General features: G+C 37.9%; 1 protein-coding gene across 5 annotated transcripts in view; it reads right to left on the bottom strand.

Annotated features, from left to right (window-relative positions):
• Positions 1-18,151, bottom strand: part of ARHGEF33 (Rho guanine nucleotide exchange factor 33) — a 114,895-nt gene extending 96,744 nt beyond the window's left edge. For 4 of the 5 annotated variants that reach the window (XM_043468388.1, XM_043468386.1, XM_043468387.1 and 1 more), the window contains exons 1-2: positions 17,991-18,151; positions 12,973-13,042 (exon numbers count right to left, since the gene is read on the bottom strand). The gene's annotated coding sequence lies outside the window, so the exon portion shown is untranslated. The remainder of the gene's footprint in view (positions 1-12,972; positions 13,043-17,990) is intronic. The other variant, XM_043468384.1, reaches the window with a different exon arrangement.
• Positions 18,152-20,671: the final 2,520 nt, after the last annotated feature.

Genomic DNA, 20,671 nt, shown 5'->3' with positions numbered 1-20,671 from the left:
AACAGCATTGAAACAAGCATACTATCAAGGGTGAAACAGATCACCGGCCCAGGTTGGATGCATGAGACAAGTGCTCGGGGCTGGTGCACTGGGAAGACCCAGAGGGATGGGATGGGGAGGGAGGCGGGAGGGGGGATCGGGATGGGGAACACATGTAAATCCATGGCTGATTCATGTCAATGTATGGCAAAAACCACTACAATATTGTAAAGTAATTAGCCTCCAACTAATAAAAACAAATGGAAAAAAAAAAGTATATCAGTTCTTACATGTGGTGTGATATCTATTTGAAAAAAAAGACTGAATAAATTGTAAAATGAGAAAAGTTTTGATAAGTTTAATAAGAGATAGGGAGATTGAGAGAAAGAGAAAGAATACAAAGTAGAACAAAAAAATAGGATGTAACCACTGATTCAGAGGCTATGAAATATAATTAATAAAATTCTATGTGCATTTTATTACTAATAACTTTTAAAGCGAAATGAAATGGATAATTTTTAAGGAAAACATAGACCATTGAAATTTGCTTTATAAAATCAATTACAGCAGCTATTTATAGAAGATATTGAAAGGGGGAGGTTGAATATCAACCTCCAAATAAGAAATCACCCAGGATAATATAACAGGAAATGTCTATAAATAACAATGATTGTGTCATTTAATCCATACCCCAAAATAAGATATGTACAAGTCACTAAATCCATTCTATGAGGTTCTGATACCAAATCTACTCTAGGATAGCCTATATATACACATATTCTAAATAAAATATTAGAAGACAAAAATACAACAGTATGATTAGTGGTTTTAGGTTATAAAAATATCTTGATGCTTAGAAATCTATTGATGTAATTCATTAACCAATATAATGCAAAAAAAATCCAACAAAAAAAACCAAAGAGCACAGTGTTACCCTAAGAAGCAAAATAAAGAGATAAGACAAATTTCACAATGCATAAGTATATACGCACGGGTTTAAAATGAGGATGCTTTAGTGATAATGTAACTTTTTATACCCACTTCCCACAAATATATATAACCAAATCATCCTTGAATACACTGCAATTTATGCAAAAGCAATAAATTAAAGTAACAGGGATCTGTCAGCAGACAACTCAAACAATAAGTAGTCTTATTTTGAAAAAGTTCTTGGTCCTCAAGTCAGCTTCTTACTTGACCTTTTCTCAGATATAGGTGTTGCTAGAAACCGGATGACCCCTGCCACTGAAGAAGGTCACAAGGCCATTGTCACATCCTTGGTTAACTGCCTGAATGCTAGTTCCCTCCCCAGACCGTAAGCAGAGAGTGTATTTTATTCATTTTTGCATCGCCAGCTCCTTACCCCATTCTGAGCTTGTGCTCCCAAATATTTTGTGGAAGTGAGTTGAATTCTCATCTAATAGACTACAAGAGAAACATACTGTTTACCACATGGGCTTCACATAAGCAAAAATAATCAGTGATCAATATGGAAAAGTTTAGCCTGGAGGTGATTTTTGTTAGAAAAAAATTCCAATTTTATTTTATTGAACCAAGTTTCACTGCATCCACCATTGGGCTTGAGGAACCAAGAGAGAGTAGATAGAATTTCCTAACAAATGGCCCTGTACCAAAACTAATTATAACTCTTATAATTATAACTAATTATACCCCATGGTTGCCAGCAACCTCAGAGTGCTCAGAACCAGTGAGAAGAGGGACAAAGCGCAGAGAGTGGGCAGTCCTGTAGCTCATAAAGCAGACAGAGGTTCTTTTTCTCTGAGTGTGGAAACCAGAGGTCCTCCCACCTCCACTCCACAGACACATTAATTTGTTTTTGTTCTATCTACCAATATCAGTCAAGATAATTTACTTGAGTTGCTATTTGTCAACTCAGTCAGAAAAAGAAATATTATCAGCATGTCATTACACACAAAAATATCCAATGGCTAGAGATAATTATTTTAAGAATGCTTCATTTAAGAGATCAAAACTTATCAAAAGCTTGTAATACTTCCAGAAGCTCTTCTGACTCATTGATTTGCAAAAATAAAAAGGTGTTAGAATCTGATTTTGCAAGCCTGGATGCTTCAGGGGCTATGGGTCTGCCGTGGAAGATGTTTTCTTTTCCACACAGATGTTTTCTTTTCTTCCATCTCTTTTCTTATCCTGGTTTGACTCACTTTAATTTCAACCTTTTAAACAGGTTCTCTCCCTGGATTCATCTGAGTGGAAGTTAAGAGCCTCCCAGAGACACTGCAAGAGGCAGAGGGCACGGTGTTACCTGAATACCAGGTAAATACTTCCTTCAAAAGAAAATTGATTGTTGCTATATTTTCACTAGGTCAGTCCTGATTGGAAGAGAGGCAAGACAGTGAAGGGCAGGAGAGGCCCCTGGGAGAATTGTGCAGTGAAGGGGCGCTGAGCTCCAGCGAGCGCTCCGTCCAGCCCTAGGGATGGCCCTAAATTACAGAGGGTAAATCCTTAACTAGTCCTCAGAAGTATTCTTCCTTCCGAAGCAGAGGCAGTGGCAGGACTCACTAGACCTGAATCACAAGCGGAGTTAGCAGTGCTTTGTAAAATAGAGCATCAGTTACCACAACAACCTATTTTAGGTGAGAGTGGAAACCAGGTTACTGCTGCTATTCCTAGGAGAATTCTTTTTCATAGTTCAGATGAAATGACATCTAATTTGGATCTGCCTTTGGCGTTTTCTGAAGTGCTAAAAATGAGACTAGAGTAAAATCCGATCTTCAGAAAGACTAACCTCTCACCACCTCCCAGGGAACCCCAGGGCTTGGAAATCATAGACAATCCTGCACATCTATGACCTCAGTAGAAGGGTCGCCCATAGCCCGTGCACCGTTGACAGGGGACACCCGTCAGAGGGCAGAGCGTGACTCATACTCTTTATAAGCCTGACTTGGCCAAGTTCCTCAACTGTCAACTACCCTGCCTAGGGCAAGGATCATCCAGTAATCTGTTCTTATTAGAGTCCAACAGCAGAGTAACCTAGATATAATTGATAACAAATGGAATGCCATCATTAGTTCGATAGTTTCTTTTTAAATTTTCGAAATGAATTTCTATTTCATACATGTCCTCCTCAGAGCTAAGGCATACTGAACCCAATCAATGGATAATTTCTTACCACATCTGGTAAGTTTGGCACAAGGATAAAAGCCCTGGGGAATTCCCTGGTTAGGACTCTGTGCTTTTACTGCTGAGGGCACAGGTTCAATCCTTGGTCAGGGAGCTAAGATCCTGCAAACCACTCAATGGTGCGACTGAAAAAAAGAAGAAAAGAAAAAAGGCCTAAAAACATTCCATAAAGGGACCAGAATACATGAGGCACACTGGGGCTGGTGTTGCGAGATGCTGTATTTTGATTCCTAAACTTCATACTGCGCTATTTAAGTTTCCTTTTTGGAAAAAGTTAGGACAGGAATAAGTAAATAAAATATATAAATGCTCCTGCCTCCCAACTGAATTACATACTTCTCATATCCCAGGTAGTTGGATAGCAATCCAGTTCTTCAGAACCTTTAAAAATAAGTATGGAAAGATACTAAACAACCCCATTAGAATCTATCTAGGGCTCCTTAAATGTACGATGGGAAATCATTCCCTGTGTAGATTATGTAGATTCATCTTGTTCTGATGTCATTTGAAAATGATTCCCTTAACTGAAGGTGAGTTGATCTAACAGGGCACATGCGTGTTCTCCCCTTGCCCCATCACTTCCTGCCTTCACTGCTATGTATTTAGCACTCTTCTTAAGGCATCCATTTTGCTTTTTTTAAAATTTGGTTGCACTGCACAGCCTGTGGGTTCTTAGTTCCCCAACCAGGGACTGAACCTGCGCCCCACCCTACAACCCCTGCCCCACCTTGGAAGTGCAAGTCTTAACCACTGGACCACCAGGGAGGTCCCCGTTTTGCTTTTTGATGATATAATCTGTGAACATCTTCATCAGGCTTCCTACCATAGAACTATGTAAAAATGTTCCCTAAAGAGTCGGGAAGGTACACCCATTGACCAGCAGTGTCGGGGGAAGGAAGGAACACTGGACTGAGATCTGATCCTGACTTCTCATTCACTGCGCGGCCACGAAAAAGCCAGGAACCCTCTCCAGGCTTCCATGTCCTCACCTCTATCATTTAGAGGCTCTCAGAGTCCTTGCAGCTCTAAAATGCAAGGCTAAAATCTAGCAGGGCATCTCCAAATGTTACTCAGCAACGTGATGATATGGCAACCAGGGGCCTTCCTTCCCAGCACCCAGTCCAGAGCCTTTCATAACTGTCCTTTTGTTCAATTTAAAAATCAAAAACCAAAAGATGCTTCGTACCCAAACTAAAGTGATGCTAAACAGTTCACAATCTCCTAATTTCTAGTTCTTCCACTGCACAGTTTTAGCTGTCTTTTCAGTATTCAGGTCTGTATTTCAAGAGAAGGAAACAAAACTGTCTTTCTGATCTTTTTTTCTGCTAAATGAATATCCTTTTTATATATCTTGAACTTCTTTTCAATGAAAATTTCCACTTGGCTGTTCCCAGGTTACCTCAAATTCAAGCCGGTTAAATCACACTGGTCATCTTCAGCCTATCCAGGTACCCACTTCAGATTTCATTTCCCAGGCTCTGTCACAATTGCCACTATTGACCCAGACTTAAGCCCTTGGAATGATTTTCCTCTCATCCTATGATCCACTGTAGTGAAATCTTTGAGTCTTCCTTTATATGGTTTCTTACATTTTCTCCTTTCTTTCTATGTCACTTCTTTGATTCAACCTGACTGCTTTGTTCTCAAACATCTATAGTAACATCCTCATTAGTTTATCAACACTCTATACTTGTACTAGATTATTTTTCTTTAAATATCACTTTGATCATCTCTTGCCCTTGTTCATGCTCTTGAACAGCTCTCTCCTTGTTAAAATAGACAGTGAACCTCAAGGTCTTCCAGTGTCCCAGACCTTCCTCTCCAACATTTTTTCTGATATGTAGGAGGTATTCCAGCCTCCTAACTCTTACTCATCACTTGTATTCCTATCTTGTCTCTTCTCTTCCCTATAGCCTGGTATGCCCTCCTCATCCTACTCCAATTGTCAAACCCTTACTCATTCCCCAAAGTCTAACTCAGGCCCAATACCTGTCTGGGCTTTCACCTTCAGTCCAATAGGAAATTATCCCTTTCTTGGAAAATCTGTAGAACTCAATTGGAACCAAAACCATGATTTTCTGCTGAATGTAACTTATGTATATAATCTCATAAACAAACTTCTTGAGTAAAGAGGCTAGTTTTTCCATCTTTTTGTGTTCTTGGTGCCTGTTTTATATTCTTACATAGAATATCAGCTCAATAAAACTTTGTTGAGACTAAGATGATAAACCTGCTAAACATTGTCAATAGTAAGTATTTAGCACACAATTCTCCTGTAATTAATTAGGTGTTATTAATAATTACTTATTAAGTGTTCTCTTACCTAACAATCTGGTAATCATAGTCATGGACATAAAGATTAAGGGAGAAAGAATTTGGTCACAGGAAACCCAGGCTGAGAGAGTGGAACAAGGAGATTTAATGTTCTATCTTAGTCTTAATGGGCGTTTTCAGTGTGATGGAGTTAAAACAAGATGATCTGTAATGGCTTAGCCTTTGTTACATATATTAGATTCAAATGTTTGGGATTTAGAGACCAAGTTAATCCTTTTCTTCCTCTACTCATTTTGAGATGTACCTTAGAAACCTCACTTCCTGGGGTTTGTCTACCTCTTTCCTCTTAAAACTCAAGGACCTGCTGTTGGTCTATAATGTCTACCACTCATCTTCTTGGGGATCTATGCTCCAGGTCTCCAAAACAAATATGAGATGGGCAGTGACGGAGCTAGTAGGTAGAAAATGAATCCAGGGAAAAAAAAAAAAAAAAAAAACCTACACCCATCGCTTTGAAAGCAGTATTTCTAGACTACTCCTTAAATCTTTAACTCCTCACACATCTTTAAGCTTAGGTTCTTCCTCTAAGCCTGTGGTTTATGAAGCTGAGGAAAGAAATACTCTAAATCTAGATGCAAAGTTTACATGCAAATCAAATTCCTGCTTCTTAAAAATCTTGTAAATTCAGTTTTAACACCCTTTTGAACTTACTGCTAATACCATAACCCTCATTGGCAAAAATTACATATATAAGTAGATGCAGTACTTTTGAAAAGCCATTAAAATGTTAATATAGAATATTTAGGATCAAAGAAGCAAGAAAAGCTCATTTGTGAAAATCCTGGGACCCACAGGATGTTAGTGTAAAGGCGAAGTTGAAACTCAGACTCACACATGTCCCCCAGGACCATTTTGCTCCTATCAGCATTTTGACAGCTTCAAGGTCTGGTCAAATTTGCAATAGCCCACAATCATCCATTAAGAATAAAAAAGTTCTAAGGCTTCTGGTCTCTGTTTAAATGTCAACTCCCTGACCACACATGTAAGAACAGCTCACATTTTCAAAGCCTGTATCCTTTCCATTGCTTCCGCTTCCTCCACAGCATTTACCATCAAACGACAATGCTGCCTGTTTATTTGCTTGCTCTTTGATCTTCTTGGCCCATCACCTCCACTTCATGAGGGCTTGGACATTTTTATTCACTCTGCATTCCCCAAGGTCTGAAACAGGGTCTAGCACAGCATAGACCCCAAATACATAGGTGTGAAGTAAACAAATGAACCAGTATCATGGTTTAGAAAAATCAAACCAAACCATACCCAACCAGAACAACTTGCAATATAAATTAAAGGTTCAGCAAGTGTGGTAAAGAAGGTCAGAACTAAAAGATGGCCCAGAGACCATCCAGCCAAATCCTGTCACTTCACAAATAAAGTGAGATCATGATTAAGTGACTTGACCAAGTCATAAGCTCTTGTTTTGACAGAAATAATAAAATGGTTCACTACAGAGTTCCAATTTCTTATGCAAATATGGTAATTATGTTATTTGATAATACCATTTTTATCTCAGTGAGGCGGGCCTCATAAATAAGTGGAATAAAAAGACTATCAGGTCAGGCCCTTCACCCAAATATACTAACCTGTCACCAACATTGTGACTTTATTCCTTTGGATCCTGAGAGATTTTTTAAAAAACATGCTTTATTTACTCTGTTGTCAGTTACCACTTTCACCAGCTGAAAGCAATACTGAGAGCCAAGCTAGGTGCCAGCGGGGAATGGAGATGGGGAATCTGAGCTTTAAAATATGGTGCTTCTGGACTCAAATCCTAGCTTGATGATTTAAATAGCTGATTGACCTTGAGAAAATCAGCGACCCTCTCGGAGAGTCTGATTAGCTCATCCTCTAGTATGATTATTTCTAGTAGTGATTATCACTATCCTTTGCAGTTTTGCCTAGGACAAAGCTGGAGGCTCTCACCTAAAATTGACAGAGATGAAAGAAGCAGCAAACTTGGATCCTCCCAAGGAGTCTAGATTCATTGGTCTTTAAAGCTAGGGACTGTGTGTTAAGCTTCTTCTGCAGTCCGGAGCACCTAGCTCACACAGGTGAGCACTGTGCAGGCTCCGGTGACCACTTCATGAGCCACAATTGAGAGCTTGATGCACGGCAGCAACCTGAACCCAGCCGTGGAGAAGGAGGGAGTCCTCAGCGATCAATTGCTTGGCAATATCGGGCCTGGAAATGGGCTTAGAGCTTTTAGATTCAGGAGCTATGCATGCACTTATCTCTCAGAAGTGCTGAAAGAGCCTGGAAGTGTGAAAGGGAGAAAACCATATTTATCAGGAATTTTCTCAGGAAAAATATCTTGTGTGAGTGAAAGGAATGCTTCTGTCAGCACCCTGAGAATGTGTATGTATGTGTCTATGTTGTGGTGGGGGCGACGGCTTGAGCAGCAACAAGTGGTTGCTGAAAAGCCTTCCTAGAAGGGTGAGTCTGGTTTTCCTGTAGGATTTTGATTTTGCTAAGCGGTGTAGCCAATATGAGGCCAGAGCTGAACTGTACTTCATCCTGGACAGGAGGCTGAGTACTGCCCTTATACTCTATCTCCAGGGAAGAATCAGCCTCTTTTCTCTTCTGAAGTTGAATAATGAAAGAAAACCCATTTGACTGTCAGATTTTAAGCTGGCTGCATGTCTCTGGATCCAACTTTGCCTGTGGGACCTTAATTTTAGGCCTGAGGGTTACTCCCAATGTGTCTCTGTAGCCAGTTAGACATTAGTTGATATGATTTTACTACTTGTAACAGTTAATGACTGGACTAGCTGAACTTACTTGATTCGTTCTCTATTTCATAGTATTTCAAATAAAACTTGGTAGTAGTTAGTATATATGATGCAGATGTATAGATGATCACAGTTCATGCATTTTATCAAACATTTGCCTGTGTATCCTTCCATCTTCTATGCCTCAAATATCTTTCCTTACCTAATGAAATGCTTCTCATCCTTCAAGGCTCAGTTCAAGCTCCTTCTCTGTGAGCCTGCCCTGGTCCTCCAAGCCATCATTAGTTATTCCCTTGTCTTCCCTGGTGGCTCAGATGGTAAAGCATCTACCTATACTGCAGGAGACCTGGGTTCGATCCCTGGGTTGGGAAGATCCTCTGGAGAAGGAAATGGCAACCCACTTGAGTACTCTTGCCTGGAAAATCCCATGGACGGAGGAGCGTAGTAGCTTACAGTCCGTGGGGTTGCAAAGCGCTGGACATGACTGAATGACTTCACTGACTTTACTTTCTTTCTTTCACTGCATTCTCATACCATGTTATTAGTGCCTCTTCCTGTTGAGATTTATAGGCAGGAGTCTCTGTTTCCACATGATACTATAAGCTCCGCCAGTGCAGGGACTGTTTCTTACTCATAGCCATTGTACTTGGTGAGTATCTGATTCCTACCAAACTAGAGTGCTAGACTGCAAGCCTCAGCTAACATAGACGATCTCTTTATAGGAGCAGTTTTACTCAATGGTAAGCAATTTTTAAAATTATTATATATTTTTAAGTGTTCAGATGTTTCACAGAGAGGCATGCAAAATTAGCTTGAGTTTTAGAGATATGACATTTATGTCATTTGTTCATATTCCTCTGATATGAAAAGTTTGAGAACTTTTTGCAGTGGACACTTGAGTCAAATTTGAGTTTAATTTAATTATTAAATTCCAGAGGATGTTTATATAGTAATTAACTTCTTTCCCTAAAGAAAACAATAGGGAGAGGATGGTAAAAGGGTACAAACTCTCAGTTTTAAGTAAAATAAGGTCTGAAGATTTAATGCATAACATGGTGACTATAGTTGATAAGGGGATTTCCAGGTGGCATTAGTGGTAAAGAACCTGCCTGCCAATATAGGAGACATAGGAGACATGGGTTCAATCCTTGCGTTGGGAAGATCTCCTCAAAGAGGGTATGGCAATCCACTCCAGTATTCTTGCCTGGAGAATCCCATGGACAGTGGAACCTGGCAGGCTATAGTCCATAGGGTCACACAGAGTTGGACACGAATGAGGCAACTTAGCACACAGGCACGCCAGTGTAGGAGATGCAAGAAATATGGGTTCAACCCCTGGGTCAGGAAAATCCCCTGGAGTAGGGAATGGCTACCCACTCCAGTGTTCTTGCCTGGAAAATTCCTCAGACAGAGGAACCTGGCAGGCTACAGTCCATGGGGCTGCAAAGAGCTGGACGACTGAGCAACTAAGCGTTTACACTCATAGTTGATAAGACTGGACTGTATAACCAAAATTTACTAAAAGAATACAGCTTAAATGTCCCTGCCAATAGAGGAGGGGAATCCTTTCCCAATGTATAAATGTATCAAGTCATCACATTGCACACTTTAAGTATCTTACCATTTTATTTATCAGTTATACCTCAACACAGCTGGGGAAAAGGAAAACAACACAGTAACTTATTTATTTTTATTAATAGCAAGGAGACATTTAAAATAAAATAATGAGCTAGAAAGGCAGACTGGGAAAATCAATTTTATATCTATATACAATATATACGTAAATTGTAAATTTTGTTTTAACAAAAGTTCACTATACATGTAGACTGAGAAATCTTTCAGAGCACTACCCTTTGGCAAAGACCAAATGCTTCTTGTATTTTAAAAAGTTCTTATGATACATCATACACACAAAATAGCATATATAATACATGTACAAGTATAGTCTTCAAAGCCCTTACAACATCTGATAAGTAATATTTTTTAATGAGTAATAAATACTTATCAGGTGAAATATCTTTGAGATTTTAGATTCTTACTCCAATTATGAAGCCACTGCCAAAAAGCAGGAGGTGAGACTAATACTGGATATTGAGGTACGTACATCAGGTGAAGTACAACCAAACAGAAACAAATGGGCTATGACACTGTTTGTAAGCCTGGCTTTCTACCACATTACTTTAAAATAAAATTACAGGGACTTCCTGCGTGGTCTAGTGGTTAAGAATCTGCCTTACAATGCAGGGGACACTGATTCAATCCCTGGTCTGGGAAGACCCCACATGCCTCAGAGTGACTAAGCCTGCGCACCACAGCTAGAGAGCTCCTGCAACACAACGAAGACCTGTGCAGCTAAATAAATAAATAACAAAATTAAAAAAATAACTGTAAAAGTGATACATGGTGCTGCTGCTAAGTCACTTCAGTCGTGTCCGACTCTCTGTGACCCCAAAGACGTCAGCCCACCAGGCTCCCCCATCCCTGGGATTCTCCAGGCAAGAACACTGGAGTGGGTTGCCATTTCCTTCTCCAAAAGTGATACATACTCGGTGTTAAAAAGAATTGAAAACCTGACCTACTGTACCCTCTTTCTCTTTCCTCCTCTTGGCAGTCAACAGAAAACCAAATGGTCCATCAGGAGTCACTGGAGGATGGTGGAGGACAGGAGGGTGTGACAGACCAGGAGTGACCCCTGACCCCGAGGGACTGACACTGGGCTTGACTCTACACGGGATTCACTGCAGTGGGGGGCAGGTGGACTGCCCAAATTTTGAGTTTTATCTCACAAATACAGTCTCAGAGCTGCAGTCTCCCAACGTCCTTTGTAAAAACAGTGACCTTCTACTCAATTCCATTTGATTTTTACAACCTGTCTTTTCAATAGCATCTTATTTCATCAATGATCCCTCAAAAAATCTGAATCTCTTTCTTATAGCTTATTCTATCATCCACATGAGTATTCCCAGGATCATTTATTTAGTCGTGCATTAACTGTAGGCTTCTAACCTACAATGATGAAATTCTTGCTCAGAATCCTCCACTGACTCCTAATATTCAAACATCCTAATACAATAGACAAACCCCTTCATGATCTGACCTCTATATAGCTCTGCAAACTCATCTTTCATCCCTTTCATATACAAACTGGGCTCCTGACACAAAAACAATCTTGTGGTTCCCTGTCCTTTCTAGCTTGTAGGATCTGTAAGTGTTGTTTCCTCAGTGGACATCCTTCCCCTACTCTGGGCTAGCTATCAAACTCCTTGTGTTCTTTAAGAGTCTGTACAAGTATCACTCTTCCCTTTCTTGATATGTCTCAGTAAAGTCCTCACTTTTCTGAGCTGCCTTAGTGTTTTGTCCACACTTCTACTATAGTATTTATCTATGTTAAATTACTAATTTAAGTATCTTGCTTCTACAAGATCAGGGGTCTGCATACTCTCAGAGTATCCATGAATCACCTGAATTATAAGCAAAATTTTATGCAGATCTATTTTCTTCTGGGGAGAAGGTTCAGAGCTCATATCAGACTCTCAAAAGAGTCGGTATTTACTCTCAAAATCAAGCTAAGAACACTGCACTAGATGATCAGTCCCTAGAAAAGAGTGAATTCTGTTCTTTGGGTCTCTATAGTTAGATAACTAAATGTTAGCAGAATGAGATTTTCAGTTATTATTTAAAGATAGATGTTCATACTAGTAAAGATATATGGTAAATTCAACTTCCTCTATTCTTTGATGTTTTTATGTAGACTAGAAGTGTGATACGATGAAAAGCACATAGGATAAAAGGAAAGAGATGGAAGGGTTTACACCAGACTACTAACAGTGGTTACTCTTGAAAAGAGGGATGGGTTAAGGGTCAGATGGACTTACACCTTTTACTTATACTCTTCTGTCTTGAACAAGTGTTTGTTTTATAATGTGCACTTTTTAGATTTTAAATTTAAAAATAATACTTTGAACTATGGGACTTTAAGTGCATTAAACAGCTAGCTTCAAATTCTAGCTCTGTTTCTTATTTAGCTTTGTGACCCTGGAAGCTTACTAATCTTTATAAACCTATGTTTCCTCAACTGTAAAATAAGGAGAAGAGTTACTAATCCCACATAGTTACTACACCACAAAGTCTAGTAGAAAGTAGACAGTAAATTTAGCTGAATGTAAAGTTAAGGGTTTTTTTTGCACTCTTCAAAAACATCTAAAATAGAACTCAAAACATAGCCATTATTATCTCAATACTGTGAGTAAACATTAAAGTGTACTTAGTCACTCAGTCATGTCCAACTCTGTGACACTATGGACCGCGCCCGCCAGGCTCCTCTGAACATGGGGATTCTTCAGGCAAGAATACTGGAGTGGGTTGCCATGGCCTCCTCCAGGGAATCTTCCCACCTCAGGGATTGAACACAGGTCTCCCACATTGCAGGCAGATTCTTTACCATCTGAGCCACCAGGGAAGCCCATTTTATTATCTCAATACTGTGAGTAAACATTCATAAATGCAGTAAAAGTTTGATGTCATATGGCTGGTTTATGATGTGGCTATTAGCTGTGATTGCTAATTAATAAAGGAATCCCATAATATATTCATTTGTTTTTAAATAAAGAAGGGTTACAAAATTTTTCAGAACAATTTGTAATATTTGTACTTCAAGAATGAAGTACAAGCATTGGTTTAAACTAAGTAAAGTACAAGTATGTTTAAATTGGGTTCTCAGTTTATCCATGTTCTTACTAATAAAAAATTCTTTGCAGTTTTCACTCACCTTGTGGCCTGTCTCCACCTGTAGACATTACACCATATTTTGTGAAGCCTTCTTGATTTCTTTATAGGTTCTACAAAAAATAAAATGTCATTGATAATGACAGGTACCTTGTAATTTCTACCATCCTTTTATCCCATAATTTCATAACTAAAAGTTTTGTTATATATGCAATTGATTGTTTAAAATTTCTAATAGTTAAAAATACATAAAGTAAAATGCAAAAGTCCTTGTTCCTCTTAGACTTTTAATTTTTAAGTCACTTGGTGTTAAGTAGGCACAATGACCTTGGTATCTATATCTGAGTGACTAATAAATTAATTCTTATGTATTTAGAAATGTAGTTGGAATACTCTAACATGGCTTAGGGAGCTTCGCTGAATCAAAAGAATTCAAAGCAGCTCATCTGACCTGAAAATAATGAAAGCCAAAAATCTAGAGATTTTTCATTAAGTATCCCACATTAAATGAAATGACTGACATCAAGTGACAAGTGAAGTAGGTTTGTAATAGGTTTTTCTGTTGGGGCTAAGTCAGGTGATCTAGTCAAAAGTAGGTATAAATCCTTTTGGAGAACACTCTATGAATTATATAGCTTTGTGAGTAGGACAGCAGACTCCAAGCCAGCTGTGTCTTTTATTTATTTTTCATTATCTGAAGCCCCTTGGGCAGTTTGGCCGAGTCTCTGAATCTCTGGACGTTCAGTTTCTTAGCTGGTGTAACTGGCACAGTAGTAGTAAGAGTCACCTCACGGTTCAGAAGTGAGATTAAGGTGAGTGAGGGCTGAGGGGGCAGGGACCAGGACACAGGAGTGGGCTTACTGAATCACCTTTATCATTCTGTCAAGGTCCCTGTCCTTTATTCTAAGTGAATCTATGTTTATTCCAGCTTGGCTTGTTCTTTCTTTCCCTTTAACTTCACAGAAAATTTTTCTTAAAAGATTCTTTTTTTGTACAAATGCTGTTCTTTGTCCTAAAGGAATATGAGAGGCAATGGTTGGCCTTACCGGCTCTGTCAGTCACTAATTGCCACCCAGTAACCATGTTCCCTGTTTTCTAAGAAACCTGTTAAAAAAGCAAAACAAAACTGTATTCCCCATTATCCTTCACAGGTAGTTGTAACCATGGGGATAGATTCTATTCATGAGTTACAAGTAGAAATAGTGTGAGTGACTTCTGGGAAGTCTCCTTAAAAGAGACAGCACGTCTTTTTCTTCCCATTCCTTCTTCCTGCTGGCTGAACACACAAATGAGACAGGTGGACTCCTAGCAACCTTCTGTACAAGAGGTGAGACACCGAGGGTGGCAGAAGAGCAAGATGGAAGGAATCTTGGTCTCTCACACCAAGGAATTGATTGAATAGCTCTGGATTGCCTATCTATGGACCTTCTTTTTTTAACGTAAGAGAGAAATGAGCTTCTAGCTTACGTAAGCCACTATTATTTAGGTTTGAGCCCAACCTTACTTATATGCTGGTCCTTTAGAAAGTTGTCTTGAACCAAGAACCATCTTTAATTCTTAAAAGTGTCATTACATTTCCTTTGATCCTATGTGTGCTTTCTTCATATCAACAAATTTTCTACTATTCAAAAGCCTCTAGGGTATCCCTCCAGTTGTTTTTACCCTTTCTCTCTTGCATCACCCATATCTTGGATACTGTACATTCATTTGAGCTCCTCAGAAAGAACTTGGAAAATGGGACCATTCTACTGGAGAGAGAAAAAGGAATTTTGGCTAAAATTAAATTTTAGCTTTTTTGCATATTATAGGAAAAGTAGAGTTCATTTCAACTCAGAAAACATTTAGCCCATACTATGTAAAAGGCATTGTGCCAGATCTTGGGAGGGAATATAAAGATGACATAGTTCCTCCTTCAGGGAGTTTACAGACTAGTAGGAAAGATGAGACATACATATAACTATAGCATATGATGGACTGGAAAAATGCAGTAAGAAAAGTATAAAGTACCTAAAACTTGCAGAGGAGAAAAGATGAGTTCTGGTCATGGGGATTAAAGAAAGTGTCATAAAGAAGATAGGTTATGAGCTTGACTGTGAACAGTATGTAGAAATGGTACAAAGGGGATCAGTGATGGGTCAGAGGTGGACAGTTGCAATGCATCAGAGGATTTAGGGGTTCCAGGGAGTATCATTGGTAGAGTAGAAGGTAAGGCTGGATAGGTGGATTAGAGACAGGTAAAGGGAAGTAAATATCTTCTTGGGAGTCTGATCTGATGTGGAGAGAATAAGGAGTTACTGAAAGCCTCTGAGCAAGGGAATAACCAGATCACATGTCCTCAGTAAGAAGATGACAATTTTGACTGCAGAGGAAAGACCGGCTGCAAAGAGGCTAAGATGGACACCTTTAATAATCCAAGTAAAAGGCAATGATGGCCTGAATTAGGGAAGTGACTATTAGAATGGAAAGGAGGGCACAGACAGAAGCAATATTTCAAAGGTTACTGCATGAACTAAATGTATGCTTTGCCCAGGACAAAAAAAAAAAAGTTGGAAAAAGAATAATTCCCTGATCCATAAGTGGAAAGAATTTTTAAAATTACACTCTTACACTAGGAAACTAAAAGGAGGCTGAATATGCTGTAATAATGAATTTATTGGCTCTACAATTTTGACAGAGACTTAACCTTTGTTTTTCCCCAGATGTCAATTGGGGGTACTCTGACTGACCCTCTAGGAGCTAAGGAAAGAATATTGAAGAGCATCTCGGGAAAGAATGCAACCAACCCTTCTATCCCATTGAACAATGTGTTCAATTTGCCCAAATGTATCCTTTGCCCAAGTGTTATAGTAAATAGCAGATGGAAGGTATTTTATAACGTAAGGTTCTTCCACTTCTCCTCGGTTATCCCTTTGCCCATCCTTATGCACCATTTTCACCCAGTCTACCCATGCACACACTCCATAAGAAATCCAGAGAAAATTTAAGAGGAAGAGGAGGTTTTCTAAACAGTATAAGAATTTCCTATTTGCCTCTTCACTGCTCACTAAAACCATGCCAGCCTAGCTCCCCCAAAATGGAAAAGGCTAGCATAGACCCATGTAAGGGCACTGTATTCTCTAACAGCTTTCAGATAAATAACACTCCCCTCCCCCAAATCCTAAATAGCTACTTCTTCATTATCAGGAGATACATTCTAGAGATCTCCTTGAATAGACACATTTGAGCATTTAATCAGCTGCCATTTTCTCTTTTTATTTTCCTGATTGTTGAGGAAGATTGAAATTGGTATTAAAACCTTCTAATCTCTCTTTTCTCAGTAGGGCAGGAGCCGACAACAAAATAACCATGAACCTACAAATCAGAAGCGTGTTCTGTGTAATCTTCTGCAATTTATGGTTTAGTTCATCTTATGTGGGGCACTGAGAGCAATAAATGAAATAAAATAATGAGGATTTTTTTCTTCCATGATTCCCAAGGTGATTCCTAGCACTCTCGAAAGCAGAAGTGATTAATCAAGTCAGTGGGGACAAGCAGCAGTAATGTGATTGTCAAAACTATAGATATCCGATAAACTGTTTCACTCTCAGGTAAGGTGTTTGTGTATGTTTGTTTGCGTGTGTGTGTGTGTGTGTGTGTGTGTGTGTTGGGAGCTAGTCAGTGGGAGAACCAACATCTTCAACATTGTCTCTGAGGGAAGATTAGCAGGAATTATTAATTTAAAAGATTCTTACATTTTATAAAAACCCAGAAGCTAAGAAAAATGTCGAGCAACTCATACTCTAGTCTTAAATTTCAAAATCAAAGGTCCTTAACTCAGGGTGTCCACAGATTGTATTTCAGGCCATCTATAAGTCTTCTGAAATTATCTGCAAAATTTGGTGTGATTTTACATTTCTTTGCAGAGAGGGTGGGCTGGTTTCTAAAAATTCTTAGAGTGATCCTTGACCCTCAAAAAGGTGAACTCCCTTCATTAAATAAAAGAGGACAGAGGAAGAGAGAAGGAAAGAGAGAGAGGAAAGGAGGGAAATAAAGAGAATTCAGGAGTCTCATCAATTCTGTCCCAAACCAAATCAATCAAATGTATGTGAACTTCGTACAAGGCACTTATCTATTAACCTTTGTATTTGTATGAAAAGTTAGCAATAGTATAATCAATAGCCTCTGAGGTTTCAGGCTGGTTTTGATTGCATTTTGGAGCCCATGGTATTAGCAAAAATGTAGACGTTTATTCAATTCATGGAAACTATTTAGAAGAAAGTGTGTCCAAAAAGTTCTTTCATATAAATTCTGATTGTTTATGCTAAAGCCTTCAGAAGTGCCTTTAAATGGCTACACCATTTGCAGCCAATAATTTTGTATTAAAAGGAGATATAAAAAAGACAAAATTTACACAAAGAAAAATTTCTATGTTTTTCAGAATATTATTGTTTCAGCATATAAAAAACTAATTATAGTGGATTCCTATTCTCACTTAAGAAAGCTTTCAAGTGAAACCTAATTCTTATCATGTTCCCCAAGCTCCTGCAAAGGCTTTAGAATTTTCACTAATGTTCCCATGTAATTAATTAGCACAGATTTTTCTGCACATAGAGGAGTAAACACTGAGAATCCTCTATCCCTTTTCTATGTTACAAAAGGCATGAATTAACCTCCCTCCATTTCTAATCTTTTTTATATTTCATTCTTAATCCTAAAGAGGCATATACATATTGGATTTATCTGCCTTGTAAAATAGGCAGTCAGTCATCCTTTCTTTAAGATTGCTCTTAAATTTTAAGTCAGCTTCAACTAAACATGTAAATAAGCAAGCTCTTCAGTCCAAACATTTTTTAGTTGACAACCTGCAAAGGCAGATTGTGACATCATATAAAAATTAAGCAAGAAGATGACTATTTTACAAATTGTTGTAACTTTGAATAAATAGTCATTTCTTTAAATGACTTCCTTAAATAAAAGTTAGCGTATTTTGAACCTACATTAGTAAAGATTTATGAGATTTCTTCTCTTATGAAAATATTTGCCCTCTCAGTGCCTCTCAGAGCATATAAAAGCACCACTTACCCCATGTTGCTTGCCGTGGTTATATCATCATCAGATCAAGGCGTATCTGGATTCTGCATTAACTTAAAGGTTATAAAAAGAAGCAGTAGAGGTTTGACTTCCCCGGAAACGAGACTGTCATATGCTAACTAGGCTTTTAAATGAGGAAAACTAGTGTCTCTTCTAATTATATAAGCTCCAGGTCAAATTCTAGCATCAACTAATCAAATAACTGAACTGCTTTTAGTTTCAAGGAGTAAAAGAAAGAAAACTGTTTAAAATGAATGATTTTAGTATCTTTGAAAACTGGAGACTTGAGCATTGAAAGTTATTCTTATACCATTAAAAGTTAAATATTTTTAAAAGCAAAGTATATATCTTGCTACCTTAAATAATTTGAAGAAAAGTATTAGGGAAAATTTAGTTTGCAGTAAAACAGATATTTTTCTGTATTTTCCAGAAGTTTTGAATTTGCATTGTATGTCCTGGTCTCTGAAAATATCCTCTCAGCTTATCTTAACTTGTCCAGTATTCATCTGCTTACAATTTCAATAAATAAAAATATTTAACTCTAAAATCATACCAAGTTAACGCTAAGCAACATATCCAAAATTGTCTAATTTTTTTAATGTATCTTTTGAACACTTATAAATGGGGTCTTTTAAATTAAATACAAAGTTATTGTGATTTCTATAAAAATGCCATTTAATTTCAACATTTTAGAAGACATTTCAACCCAAATTTATAATAGTACAACTAAAAATAAAAAAGAATTGGGCAATGATTTATTGAGGAAATACAAATTTTCACAAGAAGTTGAGGAAAGAAGTATATTATAGCAGTTATCTGTTCCATACACCATTTTGGAGGAGTTAGCTTTACAGAAATAGTTTCAGCAAAAACGCTCATCTTTTTTAAAATTTTTAGTAGAGTACAGTTGCTTTACGATGTTATGTGAGTTTCTGCAGTACAGCAAAGTGAATTAGCTCTGCTTATCCATAGAGCCCCTCTCCTTTGGACAGCCTTCCATCTAGGTCACCACAGAACACTGAGTAGGGTTCCCCATGCTACACAGTAGTAAAGCCTACTGTAATTTTTAATAGGTAGCTGTCATGTACTGTTTTGGCAATTTTAAAATTACTTTATCTCAAAGTAAAGGTGCTTCCTAGGCAGAGAATATGTGAGCCCACACTGATCTACTTTTTAAAAAAATGAGATATAATTCATCTATGTCAAGGAGAAATACATTTTCCTTTACCCTTCTGGATTCTTCTGGCTGGTCTAAGAATTACAGTAAATTTGACATGAAATAGATTAACAGGAGAAAATCAAAAGTTTAATAACATGGGAGAGAATCGGGAATACTGAATAGCTCACTAAAATGGTCAAAGCCCTGATCTTAAAAACCACTTTCAGCTAAAGACAAAGCAGGATGTTGAGGGTAATGGTTTGGGACTTCAAAGGAAGGCAATTCAAGTAAGTTGGAAAAGCAAATGTTTGGTAAACAACTGTTTGTTGGGCCAGGGTGAGACAATGAGACAGAGTGAACTCTAAATGTCTGGGCCTTGCTGAGTTTCCCCCACCACACCTAGCCTAAATCCTTTGCATATATCTCTGGTGATACCTCTATTCTGGCAATAGACGCTTTATCTAAATTCTTTAGGCAGTTAAGGGGCAGGTGAAAAGAAAGACTTTAGGACTTAAAAAAAAGACTTTTAAGACTGTTTCTTAAAAATAATCTCCCTAAATTAATACTCATGCCAAAGAGACACATTTTGGGGTGGCTTCCTTACATACAACATACATAAAATTTTCCCTTTTAATATTAACATGAACAATTCAGGGGTTTTTTGCATTTGCAAGTTGCACAACTACTAACTCTAGAACATTTGCATCACCCCAAGGAGGAACCCAATGCCTCCCAATTCCTCCCTCCCTTGCAACTACTAATTTACTTCCTGTCTCTATGAATTTAATTATTCTGGATACTTCACATAAAAGTATTATATGTGGCCTTCTGTGACTGGCTTCTTTCACTTAGCATGACGTTTTCAAGGCTGGTTTATGCTATATCATATGTCAGTACTTCATTCATTTTATGGCTGAAAAATATTCCATTGTACAGATATATCACATTTTATTTATCCATTTATCAGTTGAGGGACATCTGGGTTTTCAGTATTGGGCTGATATGAATGAAGCTGTTATAAACATTTGTATACATGTCAATTCTCTTAACGTGCATACTTAGGAATTGCTGGAACATATGATAATTATATATCAACTTTTTGAGAAACTGTTTTTCACAGTGCTGTACCATTTTTCATTCCTACCAGACCAATCTTTATTATTATGTGTTTTTAACATAGCCATACTAGTGATTGAGAAATGGTATCTTATTGTGGGTTTGCTTTGAATTTCCCTAAAAAATAATGATGCTGAATATCTTTTTGTTTGTTTATCAGACATTTGTATATCTTCTTTGAAAAAATGTCCATTCAAATCCTTCGTCCATATTTAAATTGGGCTGTCTTTTTATTTGTGTATATTTATATATGAGTTCTGTATATATTCTGAAAACTAAACCTTTATCAGATACATGATTTGCAAGTATTTTCTCCCATTCTGTGAACTGTCTTTTCATTCCTTGATAGTTTCCTTTAAGACACAGATATACTTTTCAAAGATGACAAAATTCAGGT

Source organism: Cervus canadensis, chromosome 5 (genome assembly GCF_019320065.1).
Source record: "Cervus canadensis isolate Bull #8, Minnesota chromosome 5, ASM1932006v1, whole genome shotgun sequence".
Classification (NCBI taxonomy): domain Eukaryota; kingdom Metazoa; phylum Chordata; class Mammalia; order Artiodactyla; family Cervidae; genus Cervus; species Cervus canadensis.
Note: the sequence above shows the minus strand (reverse complement) of the source record. Positions and strands in the feature narration are given on the sequence as shown.